Below are 9,030 nucleotides of genomic sequence, written 5' to 3'. Positions count from 1 at the left end.
TCCCCTAATGATAATATTCAGAAATAAATCTACAATCAATATGATAATACAGTTGTTTTTGCAAGTGTGTAATATTGGTGCATGGAGCTAGATATGATGAGGAAAAATAGAGAGAAAAGAATACTCAGGAAAGACTAGTGGAATGCTCAAAATACAGACAAATGAATACTTAGTGCACAAAATTCTTTACATACAAGGTGCAGAAAAAAATCCAGATAGCTTGGAGTGTTCCATAGACCCATAGAGCTTCGAGTGCATGTACATCATCTTGTACAGTGTTTTTGGTAGGAAATTTATATAATAGTAATATAGATTTATCATTTTTACCAACTATTATTATATATTGCAGATTATAATTTATTTATTTTATTTTCATCATTACCATTATATATCATAGTAAATCTATCATCCTTCTTAAGGTTAGTGACTAGGAGAGAAATAAGGAATTAGGACATATGTATTATGAATCAATGAATGTTCCTTAATTTGATTTAAAAGCATAGTGACATACGATTACTCATTGCAAATTGGAATTTTGTACTAGGGAATGTCACAAAATTCCATTCCAAAGTGATCAAAAGCTTTTTTGTATCTGAATTTCAATACATTCTATGCAATCACCCTCCAAAGGACACTTAATAAACAAGGACACTTAATAAGCAATCCATGAAAAACATAAGGAAATCATTAGCATATAAACACAAGTTACCTTAGAAGCAAGATCTTGATCAACATATCGAATATGAACATTCTTGATTGTTACTTGACTATTGTCAATAATCTGACCAAGATGCATAAACATAAATCAACAATAAACCTTGAAGACAATCAAATATTTAGATAGCACAAAATGTTCCAAGAAATGAGTGGTGTCTCAAAACTACAACAATGATGACCAGAAAATATTTTTGCTCATATATTATATGGAGATTTTCAAAAATGAATAAGCATAAGTCCTAAACTCACCTTTGCTGAAAATTGGGAAATGAAAGATCGACTAGCTTGATTAATTGATACAATCAAACAAAAAAATTAAAGATCTTCTCAAAAGTAAAATAGGTATTAGAATATTATGTATTATCACCCATATTATTAACCCAATACCTTCAGAGATTTAATTTCATAACCTCACTACCTTTTGGAGCTATGAATCAACCACAATTTATCCTCACTAAGAAGAATGTTAAATATCAATAAGTTGTAGAGTCATTCTCATTTTCCATAAAAATGACTAATTCAATGAAAACAAATTTTCTCAAATAAAATAAAATGCATTAAGGGCACCTCAATAGCTTTTGTCAAGCACACTAGCCCCTTTTTTTGAAGAAATGGCCAACAGACCAAAGTAATAATTACCATAAACACATCTTTACAACTTTGCAAGCTCTGCTACTGCAAGATTTTCTCTCTTTCCAACCCATTCTCTAACCTCCACGACCTATGCACCGCACTATGATCATTCTAAAAATAAAAAATGTAATTGAGAAACGTTATGAGAATCTGACATATTCCTAGTCTTTAACCTGGCAGGATCATTGTCAGTTACTACAGATTTGTATCCAGGATATTGCAACACTATTAGATTTACACTTCCATACAAGCAAATTATTCCAAATGTATCAATACTTTCACAAAGTTATAATGCAAAATCTATCAAACAAAACCTTTGAATTGCTTCTTTTGCAAGTGCATATGAATACATCTTCCAAAGAAATCATTATTGGGTCCCAACCAAGTTTAGTCCAGGGAATCTTAATGCTCAGTTTCCCAATCACCCCTGTTAGTCAAACCATGGTCAAAGCTTTTTCAATTGCTTTAGTAGGAAGGCATTTATAGTCAAAATCTCTTACATGCAAAAAGATAAAATTTATAATGTCATTCAACTGAATGTCAACAAATATATCCTATGATAGGGATGAGAATTTAGTAACAGACTCTTGACATTGACTAGTAGTAGCATAATAGCCTTTAAATTGCCAAATATCTCAGTGCTGATTACAAAATAATTTCCATCAATTTGTGATAATTATCCATTAAATTTATAAATAAATAGAGAGTAGTATGGTTATATTTTCAATAGAAAGTTAAAGCTTTTCCTAGAAACACTGTTACTTTTTAGTAGAAGAACCAATAAAAATATGACAATTTAACCAAACAATGTCATGTTTCCAAAAAAGTACACAACAAGGGAGAACATGGATTTGATAGGTCACCGAAAGGATGACTCATACAGATGAGAAACATATGCCAAGTGAGCTTCTCTATATTATATGCCACTATTCATAGAATCAAACCATCACTCATGGTAAAGTAGATAATATTTTGTTGCAAGAAAATTTTGTTATGGTGTTGTCAAAGAGAAACTGATGTGTTATTTATGTTATCACTTGACAGACAAACTTTTTGTAGTCTTTCAGGAAAGACACCATATTGCCCTTCAATGTCATGTGAGAGACATTTTTTGTGGTGATGGTGACATTGTTAGAGAGACTACTGTGTTGATGTGGTGTTTAACTATTGTTGCAATAAAATGTTGTATGAAAGTATCTCCATTAAGACTCATATATCGATTAAGACAATTTGCAGTTAGGGAAAATGTGTTTTGATTTTGCAATGGAGATAAATATGATAGTACAATGTCTTAACACATCAAATCATCTTTCTAGATGCAAGAACATATGGATTCAATGGATTATAGTCATAATCATTCTGAAACCTTGTAAATTTGGAAAATGAATCGATTTCTATTCTAATCAAGAGGTTATTTTTTTCCTGTGACAAATCTTGAAAGTTCAATGCTTAAAAACAAGGGAAAAGGGCCTAGTGAGGTTGAATCATGAAAAAGGTTAAGCATTAGAAATTGTAATATTCATAATTGGCAAAACATAATGTATCACCATAACATTGTAATTTCATGCATTTTGTCTTCTAGTCTTCTTTAAGACCACTCTTTCGGGAATTTGCAAGGTCAATTATATCAAAGTTGAATAGTAGGGAAGGCCAAGCATACAAACAGGTTAGGTTTTATAATTTATTTGAACTTGCAATAGAAATAGAAACTGGGTGTGTTTCCTTCACACAAGTTTTTTCATTTTCATCCATTTTTGCAAAATCGAGAAATAACAAAGTCGTATCCTCAACTGTGGCTTCATCTTATGATGATATTATTGAAGGTTATCAATTGAACCTTGACAATTCAAACATATTTAATGTCATATGTACCTATACTATGGAACAACATGTTGTTCTATTAGTAGATAGTTTGAATAATAAACTTTTTTCTTCTCTTTACTATGGAGTTAGTACCAATAGTCATTCAGGGCATCTTGAATCACATAATTTTGTTTTGATAAAGTACAGTCATACAGTTAAGCCTTGCCTTACCTATATCTTTCATATTGGATTAGTGTACAAATATCTCCTCTTTTTCTACTTTGCAGGTTTACTTCAACTATTCATTTAGCAGTTGTTCAAAAAAATGGAGTCCAATTTACTATGGTACTTAGGATTCTTAAAAGTCTTCCTGGTTAAATTATAAATAGGAAAAATGAAGAATGTCATAGAGTAATTTTAATTTTTAAAATATTTCTATTACGCTTATGTACTAAATACCTTATTTATTTGGACACTCTTCCATGATGAAACATACAATTGGCCATTTTGTTTTCGCTTTTATTATGAGAATGTATATTTGTGCATGATAGGTGTAATGCATGATAGAACTTGTTACCAATAGAACATTATCCTTGCAAAATATAATATTATTCATGAGTATATATGAATAATGAATACCTTTCTTACTTGCAAATGGTAATTGGAGTTAGTCAAATGCTTCCAATACCAACTCTACATTTTCCAGCAAAACCTCTCCTGCATAAAGCCAAATCAAACACGAAATGGTTTCAAATATTCATTTCCAAAACAAATAAACCATGCTCATTTTATAAAAGTATGTTATTAACAATTTAAACCATCAGCTATATGTCACATACTCTTTACCCGAGATAATTTATGATCAACAAACTAAAACCTAATATTCCATAGACAGCTTGAAACAATGTTCTGGTTTGCAAAAGAAAATCCAAAGAGCTAGCATCATTGCATTGATCAGAGACCATTTTACATGAAAATACAATAATGAAAAAGTTTGGACTGGGGAAACCAAACTCAAAATAAATGCATTCACAAATCATAACTTGAAGAAATGTTGGTTATACCCTGAAACCATTAAGAAATGTAATCGCTCAATTTTAAATTCTATTATGAGTGCGCAAGTAAATCTATCCAAACATATCCAGCTTACTTTTTTGTTATTTTTGTGATTCTTGGGTGCCCAGTAAGTCCAGAGATTGTTGTTCAATACATTGCTAGGGATAAAAGCTTCCCCTCTCACACTACTTGTTGTGACATAAGAAGCAGTAGCAAGAACCTTTGAAAAATGGTTTTAATGGTCTTTGTGAATTCCATTAGCCTTTTTGCATCTTCTTTAGAGATGAGTCCCATTGTGTTTGGTGAAACATTGAGAAAAAGAACACAAATTCTCCCCACTGAATTATAATAGATATCCAGTAATTTGCGTAGTGGTTTGGGTTTCTACTCTGGATGCCAAAACTAGCCTTTTTTGATTGATACATCACATTCTGCAGGAATCCAATCTGTTCCATATGGATCTCTAGTGTTTAAATACCTACAGGAGAAAAAAGCAGAATTGTTCAGTAAAGTTTTTGCAAAGGGGAAAAAGGTTTTTTATTTTTATTTTTTGGGGGTTTGTATGAATTAACCTTCAATGGAAGCATCTCCAATCTTCAAAGAAGATCTATTAATGGTAGATCAAAATGTTGAGCTTGTAGTCCCATTTTCATCTTATATTATTTTTCAGTCTGTAAGATGTTACAACTGAAGGCTTCAAGAGACAATTCACATTAATTAGCAGATGCCAGAGAGTCATTTGAGAGACTTAAGACTTGATATTCACTTGTAGTGTGGAAAGAAATGGAATTCACCCTTCTCTAAATGTGGAGTTCTGTCTGTACAGAAGACAAAAGTTGGAGCCCCCAAAATTTGAACCCTGGATGTTAAAGGGGTAATAATTTTTGTTATACCCATATTTCTAAGAAAAGAAAAAAATTCATTATTCATGCAACTGGGAAGTTGAAACATTCAATTAGCTGACCCATCTTATGTCTGGTCCCGCATCTGAGAATATGTTAGTAGATATTTGCTACTCATTAACTAGAGAAAACCACTTGGAAAACAAGTATGTCATTGAAGTGTTATCTTGTTTTGCTCCATCAAACCATACTTTGAATATGGGGCCATACCTACTCTCCAAAGAAGAAAAAAGTAAACCTCAGCTGTGATTTTAAATCAATAAAAGTGAGAAGAGAGCTTTTCACAGATGAAGATCGAAGTCATGGCTAGCAACAAACTTTCCATTCCCCTGGGCTATTATTTGGTATGAACAAATAATGATGTTTTGATAAATCAACCATTGCACCTGCCTATTGTTTCTCTCTTAGCCAACCCAACCCAGTGGGGGCATAGCGAGGTAGGGGCATCTGAGCAAGTAGAACCACCTGACCAGTCCCAGTGTAGTTTCCCCTAGATGTATTGACTAGATTGTCTCTAGTGATATGCATGCCACTGCCCTGATAGTAAGCAACAGGGAGAAGTTGGGGGGCACAAGCATAAAATAAGGACTGAAAAATGGAGATAAAAATGCAATGAGGACCTACAATGTAGAAGGACCAACAAATGTAGAAGAAAACAATGCGAATCAAATGCCAAAGTAAGAAAACCCTTACACCATGCTCCAACTCCATCTCCTTCGCACGATCATATTAAAAATGATTTTTCATTTCAAAGCTAAGCCCGTGTTGGTTGAAATTTTAACCAACATGAACTTAGATTTTTAAAAAAATGAAAATTTTCCTTTACAATCCGACCAACCTAAACCTTTTTAACTAATGGTAAAAAATTTTGGTAGAAAAATGAGGTCAAATGTAGTAGTGTTACATGGACTAGTAAGAAGTAGAGTTGTACTTCCCAATCTAATACTAAAGCAAAATATGTTGTTGCTTCTATAAATTGCACAAACATTGTATGGATCAAACAACTACTCAAATGAATGAAGGAAGAAATCACAGAACCCGTGATACTTTATTGTGATAATACAAGTGCTATCAATATATCAAAGAATCCAGTGATGGACATAAAGACAAACCACATTGCAATCAAGTATCACTATGTAAGAGAGTTAGTTCAAGAAAAAGAGGTGAAGATGGAATATGTTAACATAAAGGAGCAAATTGCTGATATCTTCACAAAAGCATTACCTAAGGATGCTTATGAGTATCTAAGAGGTAAACTAGGGGTGATACCCCTATCAAAGGCCATGTAAGAGACAGAGGGAGTGCCCTACATCAAAAAATTTGATATTCATATAATACACATTGATGTAGTGGATCTTACTTTAGGAATTGCCTAAAGTAATCACAGAGCTAAAAACTTCAAATCAGTCACAAGCAAGGTGATAGAGGGAGAAATTGAAGAGCCTACAAAAGCCAATATCTACATGTATTAAAGATGCTAAGTGTTTAGTATATGTCTTTGGCATTGTTGTCAAAGAGGGAGACATTGATCAAAGAGTTAGAAGGATCATTATCAGAGGGAGATATTTTTCTGATCAATTTAGTATGAAAGAGAGGCATAAGAAGGAATTCAGAGGGAGTTATATTTTGTAATCTAATCAGAAGATGGAGGTTGTTGATAGAGGGAGAAATTTCAATACAAGATTTTTGTTTGGTATTCTCTTACTGTTTTAACCTAGTTAGTTTGGTTGAACAAGATGTTCATCATTTGATTGACTTGGTTGATTAGTTTGGTTTTTCATCAATGCTAAAGAGGGAGATTATTGAAATCTGATTGAAAAGATTGAAAAGATCATTGATTAGAAAGATTTTTATAAGGGAGATTGTTATCTGTTTCAATCATTATTTTTTCACTAATGTGAAACTTGCTATTTGTCGGTAAGACAATTTCTTACATGTTTCAAGTACTATCACTTAGTTGATTGATGAGGAGGATTTAATCAAAAAGATGTAACAATAGCACCTAGAGGAAAGGTTGAGCTATGATTATGTAATGAAGTACAAGGATCAGTTAAGATAGTGATGCCATGATGTATTGATGATCTACTTAAGGTTACAAAATGGCTGGCTACACTTAGAAAGTTTAGAAGAATTAGTTAAACAAGGTTTATCTACCAAGCTTGACTGAGTGGATAGTAGGTCCCGAGAAAAGTTAGTGTAAGCCAAGCAGAAAGTTAGTTGGAGCTGAGTGAAAGAAAATTCTAGTGGATGCCAAGCAAGATAGTAGATGCTGAGTAAATTTTAGTTGATGTCGAGCACTAGTAAAATCCAGTTGATGTCGAGTGGCGTAGTCTGTGTTGAGCATCAAAAGATTGATAATGCCAAGTTGTTGCATTATGACAAAGATTGAAGATTTTCCAAATAAATCCAAGAAGTTTGTTTTCTTTGAACTTGTGAACTAGGAGGAAGGTAAGATTGATGAGTTGGTAGCACATAATTTTATGTAAACTATTTTGCAGATGAATTCAAATGCATTCTAAGAGAAGTTTCTAGAGAAGACAAGATATGGGGTAGATACATTGTATCCTACCTAATCCATCCAAAACCCTAATTTAGATGATGGATAATGAGTGGGAAGATATTCCAATTTCCTTTATATAGGAATGTCTGGTCATGAAGCAAAAGAGTTAGAGAGATTGATGTCATGTGTGAGAACCTAAGGAGGAGAAGGAATCAAGGTTTTTGCTTCAACAAGTGACCTAAGAGAAGTGTCTGCAATGATGTACTAAGAAAGAAGGCTTAAGGAGATGAATTCTTGAAGGGTGAACAAGCTATTAGAGCCACAAAGAATGAAAGCAAAGTAGAATTGAGGACTAAACAAAGATTTGTAATCTACAAGTGAAGTTGTAAGTTGTATCAAATCAAAGCTCTATTGCTATTCTCTAACAATTGTATTAGTCTAGGGTAAGTCCTTTGGATTAAGGTTGACTTAACAGTCATTGGAAAATCCTTTAACAAGGTGGCATTCCAAGTGAATGGCCTAAAGTCCTCTAACAAGGCTCAAATTAACAAGTTGATTAAAATCCCTTAACTAGGTCACATTTAACAGTGTGTATTGTAACCTTTAATAGGGTTGGCCTTTCATAGGGCATCACTTCAGAAGAGTGAAAAAGGAGTAGCATGTTATTGGTAGGTTTTCCCAAATTGGGTTTCCACGTTAAATGATTGTGTCAAATGTGCTAATGAATGTGTTGTGTTTCATGATTTACATTTCTACAAGTTGATTTTGGAAGCGTTGAGAAGGGTAATTTTGGAGTCAAATTCATTACATATAGATTAAACAAGGTTATTTTTCCACTCTATATACAAAACCTTTACCAAGTGTTGTACCTTATGGACCATTCATTGTAGCTTTTTATAAGAATTAGGAAGAAAAAAGGTCATGACCTAAGCAGTGGGTTTACAATATGTGGATATAGAATTCTCTTCTCATATTTTCAAGATATCATCTATTAGTGCGAGATATAACAACTCATTAGAGGAGTGTATTATTGGTAGCTTACAAGGCTTCTCTAGTTTGGTTGGTTCTCCTCATATGGTTATAAAAAATTGAATTTGTCTTCATCTTTTCAAGTGACCCATGTTTAGATCCATCTATTTAAATTTGATAATGGTAAGGAACATATATGGGAACTCTCTCTCTCTCTCTCTCTCTCACACACACACACACACACACACACACACACACACACACACACACACACACACACACACACACACACACACACACACACACACACACACACACACACACACACACACACACACACACACACACACACACATGATGGTGTTAACAATATTTGTATGATAGTTCTTTATAAGGAAATTTTAGAAAAATAACATCAATGCTTTCAATGAGATGCTAACAATAGCATTG

General features: G+C 33.0%; 1 pseudogene; it reads right to left on the bottom strand.

Moving 5' to 3' along the window:
* Positions 1 to 3,824: 3,824 nt before the first annotated feature.
* LOC149530932 (alpha-L-fucosidase 1-like) lies at positions 3,825 to 5,639 on the bottom strand (annotated as a pseudogene).
* Positions 5,640 to 9,030: the final 3,391 nt, after the last annotated feature.

Source organism: Cupressus sempervirens, chromosome 11 (genome assembly GCF_028749045.1).
Source record: "Cupressus sempervirens isolate cs-2001-9-10 chromosome 11, ASM2874904v1, whole genome shotgun sequence".
Lineage (NCBI taxonomy): Eukaryota > Viridiplantae > Streptophyta > Pinopsida > Cupressales > Cupressaceae > Cupressus > Cupressus sempervirens.
Note: the sequence above shows the minus strand (reverse complement) of the source record. Positions and strands in the feature narration are given on the sequence as shown.